Below are 21,434 nucleotides of genomic sequence, written 5' to 3'. Positions count from 1 at the left end.
TGACAAAGGTCCATATAATCAAAGCTATGGTTTTTCCAGTAGTTATGTACAGATGTGAGAGGTGGACCGAAAAGAGAGCTGAACACTGAAAAACTGATGCTTTGGAATTGTGGAGTTGGAGAAGACTCTTGAGAGTCCCTTGGACTGCAAGGAGATCCAACCAGTCAATACTAAAGGAAATCAACCCTGAATATTCGTTGGAAGGACTGATGCTGAAGCTGAAGCTCTAATAATTTGGCTACCTGATGTGAAGAACTGACTCATTGGAAAAGACCTTGATCCTGGGAAAAGACTGAAGGCAAAAAGAGAAGGAGTCAGCAGAGGATGAGATGGTTAGATAGCATTGCCAATTCAGTGGACATGAATGTGAGCAAACTCCAGGAGATAGTGGAGGACAGAGGAGCCTGGAGGACTGTAGTTCATGACGTTGCAGAGTCGGACATGACTTAGCGAGTGAAAAAAAACAATATAATATAATAAGGTTTCAGTACTTAATTCAAAATGATAAATTGTTAATATGTGTAGATTGTGGTAAGTCACACACACACACACAGACACACACACACACACACACACTAATATCCAGAGCAACCTCTAAGAAAATTATGTTAAGCAACATGACATACTAAAACCTGTATAAGTAAAACTATGAGATTCTAAAATATGCAAAATATCCATAGAAAGAAAAAAGAAACAGAGGAAACAAAAATAAATTGTAAATAAATAGCATACTCAAATCCTAACATATCAATAATTAACTTAAAATAGAGAAGGTTTAAATATGTCAATTAAGACAGATGCAGGCAGAGAGGGCTAAAAATGACCATGACCTAATTATATGCAGTTAACAAATAATTCAAACACAATGACATAGATTAAAAGGATGAAAAGAGACATATCATGGTAATATTAATCAAAAAAGGAGGAATGGCTAAATTATTATGAGTTAAAGTAGACTTTAGAAAAAAATTCCCAGAGACAGAGAGGGACATATATAATGATAAAAAAATAGATATGCCAAGAAGACATAGTGATAGTGATGGTGAAGCCGCTCAGTCATGTCCAACTCTTTGCAACCCCATGGACAGTAGCCAACCAAGCTCCTCCGTCCATGGGATTTTCCAGGCAAGAATACTGGAGTGGGTTGCCATTTCCTTCTCCAGGGGATCTTCCCAACCCAGGGATTGAACCCAGGTCTCCCTCATTGTAGGCAGAAGCTTTACTGTCTGAGCCATGGCAAAAAGACATAGCAATCCTAAATGTGTATGTACCAAACAATAGTGTTTCAAAATACCTGAAACAAAAATAGAATTGAAAAGACAGAGAGAAAAATCCAAATTATACTTAGAGACTTTAATACCTGATTCCCAGCAATAGATAGACCTACTAGACAGATAATTAGCAAAGATATAAAGAACTGAGCACTAGAATCATCCATCAGGGTCTAATTTCCAATTATGTAACACTCCCCCCACAACAGCAGAATACACAATCTTTCCCCCTAGTGCCTTGGAACATTCACAAAGACATTTCGTATCCTGGGTCAAAAAACAAACTGCAACAAATCTACAAGTATTGAAAGAATATGAGTATGTTCACAGAGTAAGAGAATATCAGATTATAAATAGGAATAAAAGAAAATATGAAAATGTAGTAACACTCACAAACTAAAAAACACATTTCAAACAACCCATAAGTAAGACAAGTCTCAAAGGAAACAAAAGCTCACACAGGATGGAATGAAAATGAAAACACAACATCTAAAAATTTATGGGATGCATCCTTGTCTTATTTCTGATCTTAGAGGAAATGCCTTAAGCTTTCACCATTGAGTACAATGTTAGCTGTGGGTTTGTCATATATGATCTTTATTCTTTTTTTTTTAACTATTCATTTTCATTTATTTATTTATTTTGTTGTGCTGGGTCTTAGTTGCAGCGCTTCAATCTTTGTTGCAGCATGTGGGATCTTTAGCTGCGGAATACAAAGTCTTAGTTACAGCATGTGGGATCCAGTTTCCTGAGCGGGAATTGAACCTGGGCCCCCTGCACTGGAAGCACAGACTCCCAGCCACTGGATCACCAGGGAAGTTCCTATGGCCTTTATTATGTTGATATATGTTCTCCTATAAAGGGGTTTCCCTGGTGGCTCAGGGGTAAAGAATCTGCCTGCCAATGCAGGAGACGCAGGTTGGATCCCTGGGTTGAAAAGATCCCCTGGAGAAGGAAGTAGTAACCCACTCCAGTATTCTTGCCAGAGAAATCTCATGGACAGAGGAGCTTCACAAGCTACAGTCCACCAGGTTGCAGAGTTGGACATAACTTAGTGACTAAACAACAATGTTCCCTCTAAAAGCACTTTTTTGAGAGTTCTTATGATAAATGGATATCAGATTTTGTCAAAAGGTTTTTCTGCATCTATTGAAATGATTATATGATTTTTATTCTTCAGTTTGTTAATGTCCTGTATCACATTGATTGGTTTGTAGTTACTGAACCATTTTACATCCCTGGGATAAATTCAATTGATTATTGTGTATGATGCTTTAAACATACTGGTGAATTCAGCTTGCTAGTATTTTTTTTTTTAATTTTTGCATCTATGTTCAACAGTGACACTGGAGTGTAATTTTTTCTTTAGTGATATCTTTGTCTGAGTTTGGTATCAGGGTTATGCTGGCCTTGTAGAGTGAGTTTAGAAACATCCCTTCATTGTCCTTCCTTGGAATAGTTTGAGAAAGACAGGTGTTAATTCTTTGGTAAATGCTTAGTAGAATTCACCTGTGCAGCCATCTGCTCCTAAACCCTTGTTTTCAGAACGTTGTTTCAGAACATTGTTTTATTATTGATTCAGTTTCATTACTGGAAATTGACATGTTTTCTGTTTTTTCCTCAATCAGCCTTGGGAGATTGTACTTTTCCAGGAATTTGTTCATTTCTTCTAGGTTGTTCATTTTATTGATTTGTAACTGTTTGTAGTAACCTCTTATGATTCTTTGCATTTCTATGATGTTGGTTGTAACTCCTTTTTCATTTCTGACTGTACTGATTTGGGCACTTTCTTTTTTTCTTGATAAATCTAAATAAGGGTTTATCAATTTTGTTTATCATTTCAAACAATCAATTTTTATTTTCATTGCTCTGTTATATTTCTTTTTTAGTTTCTATTTCATCTATTTCTGTTCTGACCCTTATGATGTATTTCCTTCTACTACCTTTGGGTTTTCTTTGTTCTTCTTTTTAAATTCCTTTGGGTATAAAGTTAGGCTGTTTGAGATTCTCTTGTTTCCTGAGGTATGCTTGTATCATTATGAATTTACCTCTTAGAACTGCTTTTACTGTGTCACAGTTGGACTGTTGTGCTTTAATTTTTTTATTTTTTTATTATTTTTTTAATCTTTTTTTAAAATTTTATTTTATTTTTAAACTTTACATAATTGTATTAGTTTTGCCAAATATCAAAATGAATCCGCCACAGGTATACATGTGTTCCCCATCCTGAACCCTCCTCCCTCCTCCTTCCCCATACCATCCCTCTGGGTCGTCCCAGTGCACTAGCCCCAAGCATCCAGTATCGTGCATCGAACCTGGACTGGCAACTCGTTTCATACATGATATTTTACATGTTTCAATGCCATTCTCCCAAAGCTTCCCACCCTCTCCCTCTCCCACAGAGTCCACAAGACTGTTCCATACATCAGTGTCTCTTTTGCTGTCTCGTACACAGGGTTATTGTTACCATCTTTCTAAATTCCATATATATGCGTTAGTATACTGTATTGGTGTTTTTCTTTCTGGCTTACTTCACTTTTATTTGTCTCCAAATACACTGTTTTCTTTTTCGATTTCTGCAGTGATCCACTAGTTGTTCAGCAGCACATTGTTTAGGTTCCAAGTGTTTGTGTTTTTAGTAGTTTTTTCTTGTAGCTTATTTCTAGTCTCATAGTGTTGTGGTGGGAAAAGATGCTTGATATGATTTCAGTTTTCTTAAACTTAATGGGACTTGTTTTGTATCATGTGATCGATCCCGGAGAATGTTCCATGTACACTTGAAAAGAATGTGTATTCTGCTGTTTTCAGATGGAATGTTTTATATAGCTACTAATTCCATTGGTATAATGAGTCATTTAAGGCCAGCATTTCCTTATCTATTTTCTGTCTGGATATCTGCACAGTGATGTTACAGGTGTATTAAAGTCCCTTACTATTATTGTATTACTGTCAATTCTCCTTTTATGTCTGTTAATATTTACTTTCTGTATTTAGGTACACCTATATTGGGTGCATGTATATTTACAATCGCTATATCTTCTTGGATTGATCCCTTGATCATTATGTAAGGTTTCTCTCTGTCTCCTGATATAGTATTTGTTGTAAAGTCTATTTTGTCTGATATCAATATTGCTACCCTGGCTCTGTTTTCATTGCTACTTGCATGAAGTACCTTTTCCCATCTTCTCACTTTCAGTCTGTGTGTGTGTTTCGCTCTTCAGAGAGTCTCTTTTAGAGATATGAGTAGGTCTTGTTTATATATCCATTTAGCCACTCTAATGTCCTTTGATTGCAGCATTTAGTTCATTTAAAGTAATTGATAGATATATACTAATTGCCATTTTGTTAATAGTTTTGGGGTTGTTTTTGGAGCTCTTTTATTCCGTTTTCTTCTTTTGCTGTCTTCCCTGTTGATTAGATTTTTAGTATTTGGATTCCTTTCTTTTTTGTGTATGTCTATCACAGATTTTTGATTTGTAGTTATCATGAGGTTTATATATAGCAACCTATATGTATAGGTGATTTAAATTTTTTTAATTGGAATATAGTTAATTTTTAGTGCTGTGTTAGTTTCAGGTATACAGCAAAGTGAATTGGTTATACACTGGTGGCTCAGAGGTTAAAGCGTCTGCCTCCAATGCAGGAGACCTGGGTTCAATCCCTGGGTCAGGAAGATCCCCTGGAGAAGGAAATGGCAACCCACTCCCGTGTTCTTGCCTGGAGAATCCCATGGACGGAGGAGCCTGGTAGGCTACAGTCCATGGGGTGGCAAAGAGTCAGAGACAACTGAGCGACTTTACTTTCTTTCTTTCTTATACATATATCCATTTTTTTAGACCCTTTTCCCATATTGGCCATTATAGAGTATTGAGTAGAGTTCCCTGTGCTATATGACAGGTCCTTATTAGTAATCTATCTTATATATAGTAATGCATATATGTCAATCCCAATCTCCAAATTTATCCCTTCCCACCTTATCTCCTGGTAACTACAAGTTTGTCTACATCTGTGACTTTATTTCTGTTTGGGAAGTAAGTTCATTTGTAACCTTTTGTTTAGATTCCACATACAAGCAATATTTATATGATATTTGTCTTTTTCTGTCTGACTTCACCTAAGTATGACAATCTCTAGGTCCATCCATATTGCTGCAAATGGCATTATTTTGTTCATTTTTATGGCAGAGTAATATTCCATTGTATATGTTCCACGTCTTTATCCAGTCCTCTGCTGATGGACATTTAGGTTACTTCTGTGTCCTAGCTATTGTAAACAGTGCTACAATGAACATTGGAGTGTATGTATCTTTTTTAATTAAGTTTTTTCTCTGATATATGTGATTAAGTTGCTGATCTCAAGTTCAAGTACTTTTTTTACTCTTCTCATCTCTGTTTATGGTTTTTGACATCACATTTTACATTTTTTGTTTTGTGTATTCCATAATTACATATTGGGGATATAGATAATTTTACTACTTTTGTCCTATAACCTTCTTAGTGGCTTCATACATGGTTGATTCAGTACTTTACTGTATATATGCCTTTACTCATGAGATTTTTACTCTTGTAATTTTCATATTTCTAGTTATGGCCTTTTATTTATCAATTAAAGAAGTCCCTTTAACATTTCTTATAAAGCTGGTTTGGTTGCTGCTGAAGTCTTTTAGCTTTTGCTTATTTAAAAAGCTTTTGATCTCTCCATCAAATCTGAATGAAAGCCTTGCCAGAGTATTCTTGGTTGTAGGTTTTTACCTTCATCACTTTAAATATGTTGTGCTACCCACTTGTGGTCTGCTGAAAAGTTAGCTGTTAGCCTTATGGGAGTTTCCTTGTATGTAACTTTTTTGCTTTCCCCTTGTTTTCAGTATTCTCCCTTTAATTTTTGCCACTTTAATTACAATGTGTCTTCATGTGGACCTCTTTGGGTTCTTACTGTATGGGACTTTCTGTGTTTCTTGGATGTGTATTTCCTTTCCCAGGTTAGGGAAGTTTTCAGTTAATATTTCTTCAGATATGTCCTCTGTCCCTCCCTCTCTCTCTCTCGCTTCTCCTTCTGGAACCCTTATAATGAGAATGTTAGTATGCTTGATGTTGTACCAGAGGTCTCTTAATCTGTCCCTATTTTTTTTTTTTCCTGTTCAGCTTCTGTGATTTCCACTAGTCTGTCTTCCAGGTCTCTGATCTGTTCCTCTGTATCATCTAATCTAATGTTGATTCCTCCCAGTTTATTCTTTATTTCCATTATTGTAGTCTTCATCTCTGTTTGGTCCTTCTTTATACATTCTAAGTGTGTTATAACCTTCAACTTGCTGTATTCATCCAGTTTTCTCCTGAATTCTTTAAACATCTTTACAATCATTACCTTGAACACATTATTGCATATATTGCTTATCTCTACTTCACGTTGGAGAAGGAAATGGCAACCCACTCCAGTATTTTTGCCTGGAGAATCCCATGGACAGAGGAGCCTGGTGGGCTACAGTCTATGGGGTGGGTCACAAAGAGTTGGACATGACTGAGTGATTAAACCACCACTTCACTTAGTACTTCTTTTGGGATTTTATCTTGCTCCTTCTTTTGGAGCATATCCCTCTGTTGCTTCATTTAGTCTAGTTTGCTGTTTTTATTTCTATGTATTCAGTATGTTGATCACATTTCTCAGCCTTAGAGAAATGGCCCTGAGTAGATGTCCTTTGTGTCCCAGCAGTATACCCCCTGCTCTGTTCACCAGAACTATCTGCTCTGGGGGGATTTCCTATGTGGGCTGCATGGGTCATTCTTTTGTGGTAGGCTGACTACTGTGGGTGTCTGGTAGATGTGGCTGGCATCCAGTCCCTGTCTTTTGGAGAGGCTGCTGGTAGCTTGGGTTATGAGGTGGCTGGCTGTGGAGCCCTGTGGGTTCTGTAGTTAGTGCTGGCCCATAAGTGGGTAGAACCTGTATCTGGGGTGAGTAGTTGTGGAGATAGGGGTCTCAGATGTAGTGCCAGCCTGCTGGTGGGTGGGGCTGGTTCCTAACAGGGCAGCCTGTGTGGTCTGGGGTATCCCAAAGTGAGTAGTGGAGTTACCTATTCTGGGCAGGTCATTTAAACTGAATCAAAAGATACGTTACTGGCTTCTTTCACTTAGCATCATGTTTTCAGGATTCATCCATGTTTTACCACATAGTATTAGTATTACTAAATAATGCTCCATTGTATTAATATACTACAGTTTACTTGTCCACCCAATAACTGATGGATACTTGGGTTGTTTCCAGTTTTTGTCCATTTTAAATAATGCTACTATGAACATTCATGTACAGGGCTTTTATATCTGTTTGAATTTTTTGGTTATATACTTGGGAGCAGAAATGTTGGGTCTTCTGGTAAACATTTAGTATTTTCAGGAACAGTCAGAGTAGTGTTTTTTTCCCCTCTAAAAGGGCCACATCATTTTACATTTTCACCAGCAGTGTATGATAGTTCATTTCTCCACATCCTTGTCTACTCTTGTTGTATTATCTATTTTGTTGATTATAGTCATCCTTGTGGGTGTGAAATTGTATCTCATTGTGGTTTTGAGTTATGTATCCCTAATTGCTAATAATGTTGAGTACCCTCCTCACTTTTTCAATAAATATGTCTTAATTATCTTAAGTATTTCATGTACATACAGGAAATTGGGCACTACATCAGATGGTGTTTTAATTTTACTTCAACTATTAGAAATGATTTAAGAAACTCATGAGAATGAACATGGCCTATTGTATTTATTGCAGTTTTCACCACTGTGGTGTAGTTCTTTCTTATCTGAGGTTCTAAGCCTTCAGCTAATACAATTTCTGTTTATTAAACTTCTTTTAGCCCATCATTAAATGTAGGTTTGCTAGCAACAACAAATATTCTTCATGTGAAAATTCCTTTGCTTTCCCCTAATTACTGAAGGGATTCTCTTGATATAGGTCTGTGGTTAACATTTTTCTTTCAGCATGTGAAAAATATACCATTTTCTCCTGGCCTCTATGCTTTCAAATATGAAATCTGTTGACAGTTGAATTGGTGTTTCCCTAAAAGTAATAAATTGTTTAGTTTTTCCTGGTTGCTCTGAAGATTATTAAATTACCTTTAGTTTTAATAAATTTAATTATGCTGTGTCTTGGCATGGATTTATTTGGATTTATTATATTTGGATTTCACTCAGCTTCTTGAATCTGTAGCTTTATTTTGTCCAATTTGGGAAGTTTTCAGCCATTATTTCTTTTTTCAATTAAAAAAATTGTAGTAAAATACACATAAAATTTACCATCTTAACCATTTTTAGTTAATAGTTCAGTAGTGTTAAATATATCCACATTGTTGTGAACTCAGTCTCTAAAACTCTTCCCATCTTGTAAAATCAAAACTCTATGCCTATGAAACAATAATTATCCATTTCTTCTAACCCCAACTTCTGTCAGTCATCACTGTACTTTTTCTATGAATTTGACCACTGTAAATATCTCATATAAGTGGAATCATACAGTATTTGTCTTTTTGTGACTGGCTTGTTTCACTTAGTATAATGTCCTCAAAATTCATCCCTGTTGGAGCATGTGTCAGAATTTCTTTCCTTTTTAAGTTAGCCATTATTTCTTCGAGTCCTCTTTCAGTACTTCTGTCTCTCTGCTTTCCTTTTGGACACTGATGATATGAATGATGGATCTTTTGTTACTGTCCCACAGATCCCCTCAGACTTTGTTCTTTTTTATCCAGTCTATTTTCTCTGTTGTTCAGACTGAGTAAATTCTACTACTCTGACCTCAAGTTCACTGATTCTATCTTCTATTATCTTCACTCTACTATTGAGCCCATCCACCAAGTTTATTTCAGTTACTGTATTTTTCAGTTCTATAATTTCTATTTGCTTCTTTTTGATATAACTTCTTTATCTTTGCTAAGATTTTATTTGTCTTTATTTGAGAGAGTTTGTAATTACTTGTTGGATAGTTTTTATTATAGATGCTTTATTATCCTTGTCAGATAAAATCTGACTTATTTCAGTGTTGCTGTCTGTTCTTATTCATGAATGATTTTTGGCTATAAACTGGAGATTTTTATATGCTACATTATGAGATGCTGGAATCTATTTATTCATCTTTTTAAAGCAAGCAGTCCCTGTATTGTTATATATTGTGAGGGCTGGATACTTGTTCTTGCTGCATCACGCTGACATGACCCTGGCAAAAGTGGGGCATTTCCTCACATTCCCTTAATACAAACGGGTAGAGTGGAAGTTCAGATAGTATCAGGCTCTGCTGCTACTACTATCCCAGTGAAAGTGGTGCATTAAACTACAGGGCTCTGGCTTCTCTTATCTTTAAATGGAAGTGTAAGTTCAGTTCCCTGGTAGGCCCTGCTGACACCAGGGGAAGGGGGAAGTAGCAAAGAACCAACTAGCTCTGCTTTTTTACCACCTTGATAAGCCTCACTGATGCTGACTGTGGGTGTAGGCTCAGTTCCACACCGTACTTCACTGATACCAGGGGAGGGGGATAAGTGTGCTGACTAACCCTTCCTGACACTGCCTCTTTCAGTCTCATTGGTGCCAGGTGTGTGGAGGTTCAGCTTCCCAGTGGGACTCGCTGACACCAGGGTTGGAGGAAAAGTGGAGTGCTTACTATGCCTGACACATATCCTGCTGTTCAGTCCTTTTGGTGTGGAGGGAGCAGAAGCTCAGCCTCCCTGTTGTCCCCCATTGACATAGAGGTAAAGTCTCCATTGCAACCAATTGTTAACTCTCCTTGCTTCTGGGTGAATGTGGCAATTTAGGTTGCTACTGTGCTGGATTGACACTACTCTGGAAGGAGAACAGGAGCACTGTCTCCTGCCAAATGAGGGATTAGGATTGCCTGCTCAGTTCTGCCAACACTACCCCAGCAGTAGAACAGCAGCATACCATTTTTCATGTGTTGGAAGGGGCAGAGTGGAAGATTAACTTCTCACTAGGCTCCACTGAGGCTGTGGGACAGTGGAGAGCGTGCATTCCCCCACCCCCCGCCCCAATAATGTTTGGCTGGAGTAGGGCAGGTATTGGCAAAAAAGGTTTTTTGCTGTTAGGGGACCCTTTCTCCGTTTCCTTTAGATAGGAGATTCAGGCTTTATTTAGAACTTTCTTTTTGTCTGTGCTTATTGGCAGTCATCAGTGGAACTAACAAATAGATTCAAGGGACTAGATCTGATAGACAGAGTGCCTGAAGATCTATGGACGGAGGTTCATAACACTGTACAGGAGGCCATGATCAACACCATCACCAAGTAAAAGAATTGCAAAAAGGCAAAACGGTTGTGTGAGGAGGCCTTACAAATAGCTGAGAAAAGAAGACAAGACAAGCTAAACGTAAAGGACAAAAGGAAAGATATATCCATCTGAACGCAGAGTTCCAAAGAATAGCAAGGAGAGATAAGAAAGCCTTCCTAAGTGAACAATGCAAAGAAATAGAGGAAAACAATAGAACGGGAAAGACTAGAGATCTCTTCAAGAAAATTAGAGATGCCAAGGAAACATTTCATGCAAAAATGAGCATGATAAAGGACAGAAATGGTATGGGCCTAACAGAAGCAGAAGATATTAAGAAGAGGTGGCAAGAATACACAGAAGAACTGTACAAAAAAGATCTTCATGACCCAGATAACCACGATGGTGTGATCACTCACCTAGAGTCAGACATCCTGGAGTATGAAGTCAAGTGGGCCTTAGGAAGCATCACTACGAACAAAGCTAGTGGAGGTGATGGAATTCCAGCTGAGCTATTTCAAATCTTAAAAGATGATGCTGTTAAAGTGCTGCACTCAATATGCCAGCAAATTTGGAAAACTCAGCAGTGGCCATAGCACTGGAAAAAGTCAGTTTTCATTCCAATCCCAAAGAAAGGCAATGCCAAAGAATGTTCAAAATTGCAAATTTGCACTACTGGAAAATTGCACTCCTCTCATACACTAGCAAAGTAATGCTCAAAATTCTTCAAGTCAGGCCCCAATAGTATGTGAACCATGAACTCCCAGATGTTCAAGCTGGATTTAGAAAAGGCAGAGGAACCACAGATCACATTGTCAACATCTGCTGGATCATAGAAAAAGCAAGAGAATTCCAGAAAAACATCTACTTCTGTTTCTTTGACTATGCTAAGGCCTTTGACTGTGTGGATCACAACAAATTGTGGAAAATTCTTCAAGAGATGGGGATACCAGACCACCTGACCTGCCTCCTGAGAAATCTGAATGCTGGTCAAGAAGCAACAGTTTGAACTGGACATGGAACAATAGACTGGTTGCAAATTGGGAAAGGAGTATGTCAAGGCTGTACATCGTCACCCTGCTTATTTAACTTATATGACCAATCTAGACAGCATATTAAAAAACAGAGACATTACTTTGCCAACGAAGGTCCATCTAGTCAAAGCTATGGTTTTTCCAGTAGTCATGTATAGATGTGAGAGCTGGACCATAAAGAAGGCTGAGTGCCAAAGAATTGATGATTTTGAACTGTGGTGTTGGAGAAGACTCTTGGGAGTACCTTGGACAGCAAGGAGATCAAACCTGTCGACCCTAAAGGAAATCACTCCTGAATATTCATGGGAAGAACTGATGCTGAAGCTGAAGCTCCAATACTTTAGCCATCTGATGCAAAGAACTGACTCATTGGAAAAGACGCTGATGCTGGGAAAGACTGAAGGCAGGGGGAGAAGGGGAGGACAGAGCATGAGATGGTTGGATGGCATCACTGAGTTGATGGACATGAGTGTGAGCAAGGTCTGGGTGATGGTGATGGACAGCAAAGCCTGGTGTGCTGCAGTCCATCGGGTTGCAAGGAGTTGGACATGACTGAGTGACTGAACTGAACTAAATGGCAGTTATGGCTGGAGGCTTCTGTAGTGCCTTGTCTTGGATATATGGGAGGCAAAAAGGAAACCAAGGGAGCCCATTGATGTATTGTTTCTTAGGTCTCAGGCAGTCTGTCTTGTTCTTTCCACCTTTCAGAATCTTGTTTGTTGTGTTATGTTCCGAAGTTTTCAGTTGAAAAAGGGAAAACCTAGAAGAAATGGAGTTTCTCCATCTTGGCAAAAAATGTAAATCCCTTTCATTTATTTTTTACAGAAAAAATAAGCAGAGCACATAACATTCTCAAAAATGGATTTTTTTTAATATCTAAGGGGATTTCTGACAGTAATGATTAAGGAATTAAACATAGTGAAAAGAGTGAGTATCTGGAAAAACTTAAAGAGGTGGAGATTTACTAGGTTTGGAAAACCATGCAAAATACCTTTCCTAATTTCACTGGAAATTTGTGGAATGTTAAACTGATGATACTTGGTATGGCCCAAGTTCTCTTTCTATACAATGCTCCTTTATGGGTTTGTAAAGTTCTTTGGGTTTTTTAGGAGGAAAGATGTGAAGTGAAGTGAATTTGCTCAGTCATGTCCGACTCTTTGTGACCCCATGGACTGTAGCCCACCAGGCTCCTCCATTCATGGAATTTTCTAGGCAACAGCACTGGAGTGGGTTGCCACTTCCTTCTCCAGGGGATCTTCCCAACCCAGGTCTCCCGCATTGTGGGCAGACGCTTTACTGTCTGAGCCACCAGGGAATCCAGGGAAAGATGTGAGTGGCAATGAATCTTTGACTCATTGTGTATAAAAGATTTGAGATTCACAGTTCCTATTAAGTAAAATTAAGACTGGTAGAAACAGAGTCCCCTAGGGGGTTACTATAGCAGCCGCTTTAAGTCTCAAAAGGTTTCCTGGTGGCTCAGAAGGTAAAAGCGTCTGCCTGCAATGCGGAAGACCTGGGTTCGATCCCTGGGTTGGGAAGATCCTCTGGAAAAGGAAATGGCAACCCACTCCAGTACTCTTGCCTGTAAAATCCCATGGATGAAGGAGCCTGGTAGGCTACAGTCCATGGGGTCGCAAAGAGTCAGACATGACTGAGTGACTTCAATTTCAGTTTAAGTCTCAAAAGTAATAGCAGTAACATTTTTCAATACATTTTCAACTCTAAGTACTAGTGACTTGTTGGGATTCTTGTTGTAATGGATACAATTTAAAATTCATCATTTCAGAAGGGGCCCACATCTTTACAACTCCTAGTTCAGATGCCATTATCTGGGTCTTAAGCTCTCCTCTTCCCCCCAGATCAGTATGATTCAGATTGTAATATTACTAGCACTAGGCTGATTATAGCATTGGGTATTATATGGAAAAAGCAAGTATCTGACCATGCTAAATCACCTGGAGGCAGCATAGTTGAAAGAAATTTGAAGTCAAAAAGACCTTGGAGATAAATCTTTGCACTTGCCATTTAACTAGCTGTATGACTTTGGGCAAAAATTACTTAATCTTTTTGAGCTACAGTTTGCTCATCTGTAAAATGGGAAATGGGAATAATACTGATTTTATAGGATTGTTGTGAGAATTCAATGACATAAAGCACATATAGTGAGGGCCCAAAGTTTGTGCTCAACAATTTTTTAGCTTCTAGAGAACATGACTAATCTCTAACAGTTATGTCTCTATTCATCTAAAATTTCTCCTGTTTGATCATTTAATGCCTGTTTCCTACTTCTCCTATGCTTTAAATTCAATCTCTGCTTACATATAATATATTATAGCTTATGGGACAAAGAGCCATAATTTACTTTGAACAGGAAAAGATTGATATGCTCATCTTATCCTGATATTTATGATTACTTAATATGTCTAGTTTCCAGAGCAGAAGCTCAAGATACTCAAAGAAAGGAAAAAAAGGTAAAAACTTAAATTTTAAAGCAACCTAAATATTTCATGCTCAGTTCTCTTCTGTTTTATAGTATAGTTTTGTTTCTATAGTACAAGATTGTTTTTCTGGTGTAAAAATAGGGGATGGAACCTAAATTCTGAGTTTTAATGTTGTATTAATGATACTGCACATCACTGGCAATAATGTTCAAGGTTCTCTCCAACTAACCTGAAAAGATTTAGTGGTAAAGAGAGATGGACATCACCAAGAAAGCAGTTTGTTGGTGGGTCTGTCGTGTGGCTTTACTAAGACTGTAAACTTTCATTCAAAAAATTCACTTTTAGTTCTTTCCACCCAGAGACAGTAAGGCAAGCTGATGCCCTTTAACCTCAGTGGAATGCTTATGGCCAGAAAAAGTTTCCAGCCAAGCAGCTCTAAAGAAAGCCCAGCCTGCCCAAGATTCAGGCAAAAGGAGATCAATATGAATACTACAAGGTTAAGATTAGGTCTAGAAGCATAAAAGCATAAAAGGACACCTGCCCAGAGGGGCAAACTAAGACAAGGAAGACTTTATTTTTGTTCTTATCTTTACTCACCACCTGCACCTTCTGCTCAAATTATTTAACACCCCTGAGGTTGATGTAAAATATGCACGTAAAATGAAAATAACCTCTATTTAATGTGCAGGGATGATGTGAGAATTAGAGCGCCCAGTACCGGGCCTGTAAGAGAGTGAGGATACAATAATTTTTATGTAAGAATTTCAACTTTGCCTAAAATTAATATAATTTCAGAGCTGAAAGGAACCCTAGAGGTCATCCACATTATTTTCTTGTCAATGTGTAAGAGTTTTATTTTGGCAGAAATATGATCTCATAGAGAAAACAGTTCTGACAAATTCTTTTGCTGAGCTTTTCTGTAACTAAACTCCTCTGAAAAAGCACATATTTTAACAAATAACATCACAGTTAAGTGTTATAGGATACTTACTATAGTAGGTTTTTGTAGGCAAAATTCAATCAATTATTTAGACAAATATAGGTTGGTTAGATGTTAAGGCACATATTTATTTATATGACTATAGTCTCACTCTGTTTCTGCCAACAAGACAGGAAGCATCAGTCCTTACTGAAGGGTGAGGGAGAAGAAATACTGGTTCCTTGTCGCCTGGTTTAGACAACCAGTCTTCAGAAAAACAAAGATGGTAAAGGTAGACTACTATTGCAAAGAAGCTATGAAAACCTAAAATCCCTACAGTCATAGTAAAAACAGAGCTACTTGTAATGTGACCAAATATCAAAATACATGAGGAGTAGAAACATATCCTAGATTTTTCTTTTCAAAGTTGTAACAGAAGCAACAAAAAGATGAACACAAATCACAAAAGAAAAAAATAAATTGGACTTCATAAAAATTAAAAAAATTCTGCCTGTGATACCAACAAGTAAAAAGACTACCCACAGAATGAGAGAGAATATTTGTAAATCATATACCTTGTGATAATTGAAACCAGAATACATATCATTATTGTAGAAATGCAAATCAAAACCACAATGACATATCATCTCACACTGGCCAGAAGGACTATCATCACAAAGTCTACAGATAATAAATGCTGAAGAGGGTGTGGAGAAAGGGAACCCTCCTACTCTATTGGTGGGAATGTAAATTGGTGCAGCCATTATGGAAAACAGCATCAGTTCAGTTCGGTTCAGTCGCTCAGTCGTGTCCCACTCTTTGCGACCCCATGAATTGCAGCACGCCAGGCCTCCCTGTCCATCACCAACTCCCGGAGTTTACCCAAACTCATGTCCATCGAGTCGGTGATGCCATCTAGCCATCTCATACTCTGTCATCCCCTTCTCCTCCTGCCCCCAATCCCTCCCAGCATCAGAGTCTTTTCCAATGAGTCAACTCTTTGCATGACGTGGCCAAAGTATTGGAGTTTCAACTTCAACATCACTCCTTCTAATGAACACCCAGGATTGATCTCCTTTAGGATGGACTGGTTGGATCTCCTTGCAGTCCAAGGCACTCTCAAGAGTCTTCTCCAACACCACAGTTCAAAAGCATCAATTCTTTGGCGCTCAGCTTTCTTCACAGTCCAATTCACATCCATACATGACCACTGGAAAAATCATAGCCTTGACTAGACGGAGCTTTGTTGGCAAAGTAATGTCTCTGCTTTTTAATATGCTATCTAGGTTGGTCATAACTTTCCTTCCAAGGAGCAAGCATCTTTTAATTTAATGGCTGCAATCACCATCTGCAGTGATTTTGAAGCCCCCCAAAATAAAGTCTGACACTGTTTCCACTGTTTCCCCATCTATTTGCCACGAAGTGATGGGACCAGATGACATGATCTTAGTTTTCTGAATGTTGAGCTTTAAGCCAACTTTTTCACTCTCCTCTTTCACTTTCATCAAGAGGCTTTTTAGTTCCTCTTCACTTTCTGCTATAAGGGTGGTGTCATCTGCATATCTGAGGTTATTGATATTTCTCCTGGCAATCTTGATTCCAGCTTGTGCTTCTTCCAGCCCAGCCTTTCTCATGATGTACTCTGCATATAAGTTCAATAAGCAGGGTGACAATATACACCTAGAGCCAGACATCCTGGAATGTGAAGTCAAGTGGGCCTTAGAAAGCATCACTACAAACAAAGCTAGTGGAGGGGATGGAATTCCAGTTGAGCTATTTCAAATCCTAAAAGATGATGCTGTAAAAGTGCTGCACTCAATATGCCAGCAAATTTGGAAAACTCAGCAGTGGCCACAGGACTGGAAAAGGTCAGTTTTCATTCCAATCCCAAAGAAAGGCAATGCCAAAGAATGCTCAAACTACCACACAATTGCACTCATCTCACATGCTAGTAAAGTAATGCTCAAAATTCTACAAGCCAGGCTTCAGCAATACGTGAACCATGAACTTCCAGATGTTCAAGCTGGTTTTAGGAAAGGCAGAGGAACCAGAGATCAAATTGCCAACATCCACTGGATCATCAAAAAAGCAAGAGAGTTCCAGAAAAACATCTATTTCTGCTTTATTGACTGTGCCAAAGCCTTTGACTGTGTGGATCACAATAAACTGTGGAAAATTCTGAAGGAGATGGGAATACCAGACCACCTGATCTACCTCTTGAGAAACCTGTATTCAGGACAGGAAGCAACAGTTAGAACTGGACATGGAACAACAGAATGGTTCAAAATAGGAAAAGGAGTACGTCAAGGAAAACAGCATAGAGGTTCCTTAAAAACTAAAACTAGAGCTACCATATGATCCAGCAATCCCATTCCTGGGTATAAATCAGAAAAAAATGAAAACTTTGATTGAAAAAGATACAGGTACCTCAATGTTCACAGCAACTCAATTTATAAGAACAAAGAAATGTACAATAGCCACAGAAAACTACAATAGCCAAGACATGGAAACAACTCAATTGCCCATCAATAGATGATTAGCTTAAGATGTGACACACACACACATCAAATATTACTCAGCCATAAAAAAGAATGGAGTATTGCCATTTGCAGAAACATGGATGGATCTAGAGAATATTAGACTTGGTAATGTAAGTCAGACAGAGAAAGACAAATATTATATGATATCACTTATACGTGGAATCTGAAAAATAATACAAATGAATCTATATAGAAAATACAAACAGATTCACAGTTATAGAAAACAAACATGGGTAACAGATGGGAAAGGGCAGGGGGAAGGATAAAGTAGAAATATGAGATGAGACTAACAAACTACTATATATAAGATGGATAAGGAACAAAGATTTACTATGTAGCATAGCAACTTCCTTGGTAGTTCAGTGGTTAAGACTCCACGTTTCCACTGCAGGGGGTACAGGTTCAATCCCTGGTCAGGGAACTCAGATCCTGCATTCACAGAAAACTATATTGAAAATCTTTTAATAACTTATAATGGGAAATAATTTGAAAAAAATATATAACTGAATCATGTTGCTATACACCTGAAACTAACACAATATTGTAAATCAACTATACTTTAATGAACAATGACAGACCATTTCACATCCACTATAGATGGCTCGAAAAACAAAGATAATAACAAGTGTTGACAATAGTATAGAGAAATTGGAGCCCTCATATACTCTAGTGGAAGTGTAAAATGATGCAGCTACTTTGGAAAACAGTCTGGAAGTTCTTAAAAGTTAAACCAACCTGTGGCGGATTCATTTTGATATTTGGCAAAACTAATACAATTATGTAAAGTTTAAAAATAAAATAAAATTAGAAAAAAAAGAATTGATTTAGTAGAGCAGTAATATCTTAGACATAACAGTGGGAAATTATTTATACAAAAAATTAGGGAATAAATGAAACCAGCAAAGTAATAAATCATATTGTTGATAAATGAAAAAAAAACAAAAAACAAAAAACAAAAAAAAAACATTGAGTTATCATTTGACCCAGAAATTCTACTTCTGGATATATACTTAAGAAAGATGAAAACACATTTTCATTAAAGACATGTGCATGGATGTTCACAGCAACATTATTCATGACAACCCAGAGAGTAAACAACTCAGATGTCCATCAACTGATGAATGGATAAAATATGGTATAGCCACACAATGGAATATTATTCATCCATAAAAGAATGAAGTATAGATTCATGATTCAACATGGATCAATACTGAAGTCACTATGCTAACTGAAACAAACCAGATTCATAAGGACAAATATTCCACTTATATGAGGTACCTGGAGTTGTCAAATTCATAGAGACAGAAAGCAGAATAGTGGTTACCATGAACAGGTGGGAGTGGAGAGTGGGAAGTAATAGTTTAATGAATACAGTTTCTCTTTGAGAGGATGAAAAAGTTTTGACAACAGAATTATAATGGTTGCACAATGTTGTGAGTGTACTTTTGCCACTGAATTGTATCCCTAAAAATGTTTAAAATAGTAAATTTCATGTTATATATATTTTGCTACAATGAAAAAGGAATGAACCTTTATACATGCTCCAAAAATGGATAAACTTTTGAAAACACTTTGCTAAGAGAAAGAAGTCAGACACAAAAGACCATATATTGTATGAGTTCACTGATACGATATGTCCATAAAATACGTGTATCTGTTGAGATTAGTGGTTGCCTAGGGTTAGGAGTCAGACACGACTGAGTGACTTCCCTTTTACTTTTCACTTTCATGCATTGGAGAAGGAAATGGCAACCCACTCCAGTGTTCTTGCCTGGAGAATCCCAGGGACCGGGAAGCCTGGTGGGCTGCTGTCTATGGGGTCGCACAGAGTTGGACACGACTGAAGCGACTTAGCAACAGCAGCAGCAGGGTTAGGAGAAGGAAATGGCAACCCACTCCAGTGTTCTTGCCTGGAGAATCCCAGGGACCAGGAAGCCTGGTGGGCTGCCGTCTATGGGGTCGCACAGAGTCGGACACGACTGAAGCGATATCGTCGTCGTCGTGGTCGATGTCGTAGTAGTAGGGTTAGGAGAGGTAATGGAGTAGTTCGGGAATGACAGCTAAAGGGCTTTTTTCTGTGGTGTTAAAAATATTCTAAAATTGATTTTGGTGGTTGTCATGCAACTCTGTGAACATTCTAAAAACTACCTAGTTGTACATATTAAATGGATGAATTACATAGTATGTGACTTTTATCTCAATTTAAGCTGCTCTTTAAAAAATGAGGATTACAACAGTAAATGATAAGTGAGCAATATATTACTTAGGTACATTGGGGTTTTGCTGTGTATGTTATCATATTAACATATTTTTATTACTATGTTTAGCCATTTTAATAACATGTTCTATTTTAATTTTTAAAAAAGATAAAAGCTATCTAATATTTTCTCAAATAAAGTACGTCTGTGTCTAAAGCCCGGCATGTTTTGTTATATTGACAAAGGCCAAAGTACCTTGACACTATATCCACAAACTACAAAAGAAGCCAATAGGAAATGAATGTTCTTCTGCAAGTTGGAACTGCAAATAAAATCACATCTTAAGAACCTCATATTTATATAGTGCTTAATTTTTTTTTCTTTTTTTAATTTTTTTTTTAAATTTTATTTTATTTTTAAACTTTACATAATTGTATTAGTTTTGCCAAATATCAAAATGAATCCGCCACAGGTACCTTTCTGATATATTTCTGATGTACTGATCCTGTTAATTTTCTTGTGAGATGATCAGGATGGGTGTTAGACCATCACCTTCCCTTGCCCAAGAAATTAAATAAATCCACTTAAGTCCCACAGCTGAACTGGACCTGAATTATTAATCTGTTTTCAATCAATGCTCTATCTAGCCTATCATTCTACTCAGTAAATTAGATCACACAGTGCTGTATAAACAGAACACATTTCTATATAGCAAGAGAAAAACTAAAGATGTGAAAAATATATAAATAAGGCATTAATATAAAGAAGTCTCACAAATTGTCCATTTGTGTTTTGAACTTCAGTTCATCTTTTTGTGATCTCTAAACAAGTACACAATTTTATGTGCACGCATGGCCTTTAAATAAGGCATAAATAGCATAAGACAAATTTGAACAAGGCTTGGAGCACATGGGTTCCAGGTAATAATTTTGTTAAGTGTTTTCTGAACATGTGCATTGTATTACTTTAGAATTAAATCTAGACATGGTCTCTTACTTCAATGAACCATCAATCTAATGGGAGGAGGAGGAGGCAAGACAAAAGCAGGTGACCAATAAAGAAATTTGGATTGAGGAGTAGAGAGAGTCAGGTTAGAAGAAGAATGATAATGAACTGGAGGGTAGATAGGATGCCTCTGAACAATGACAGAGAGTTTCAGGAAGTCTTGGAATGCCTAGTTCAGATCTGACATTTCACAGTAAGAGAGAGGAAAGAGATCCTAATAACACAACAGTAACAGGGCAGTTTGTATTTTTCTCCATACAGGTCTCAACAAATGCAAGAACTACAATCATACAAAATATGATTTAAAAATTCATTGGCATGTTTCTTAACAATATGAAGTTGAATGAATTTATTTCATTGAATGGACAACAAGGAAAAATGTCAAATTATTTGATATTTGTTCCAAGAAATGGGCTTCTCAGGTGGCGCTAGTGGTGAAGAACCCACCTGCCAATGCAGGAGACTTAAGAGGCACGAGTTCCATCCCTGGATCTCGGTCGGGAAGATCCCCTGGAGGAGGGCATGGCAACCTACCCCAGAATTGTTGCCTGGAGAATCCCATGGACAGAGGAACCTGGCAGGCTCCATAGGGTGTCAAAGAGTCAGACAGTCCATAGGATCATAAAGAGTTGGACATGACTGAAGCAACTTAGTATGCACACATGCCAAGAAACACATCCAAACTCTTTGAACTTATTAATCAATAATGTGAACAAAGAAAATAGTTCCTGTAATCTCCATGGCAATTAGCCCAACCTAGGGGGAAAAAAAGCTT

At 37.6% G+C, this 21,434-nt stretch overlaps 1 protein-coding gene across 5 annotated transcripts in view; it reads right to left on the bottom strand.

The window, feature by feature from the left end:
- Nucleotides 1-21,434, bottom strand: part of EDA (ectodysplasin A) — a 483,240-nt gene that overhangs the window by 58,080 nt on the left and 403,726 nt on the right. The gene's annotated exons all lie outside the window — the stretch shown is intronic.

This window comes from Bos grunniens, chromosome X (genome assembly GCF_055505025.1).
Source record: "Bos grunniens cultivar Pamir isolate PY7600 chromosome X, Bosgru_T2T1.0, whole genome shotgun sequence".
Taxonomy (NCBI): Eukaryota; Metazoa; Chordata; class Mammalia; order Artiodactyla; family Bovidae; genus Bos; species Bos grunniens.
The sequence above is the reverse complement of the archived record's forward strand: the minus strand, read 5'-3'. Positions and strand labels throughout refer to the sequence as shown.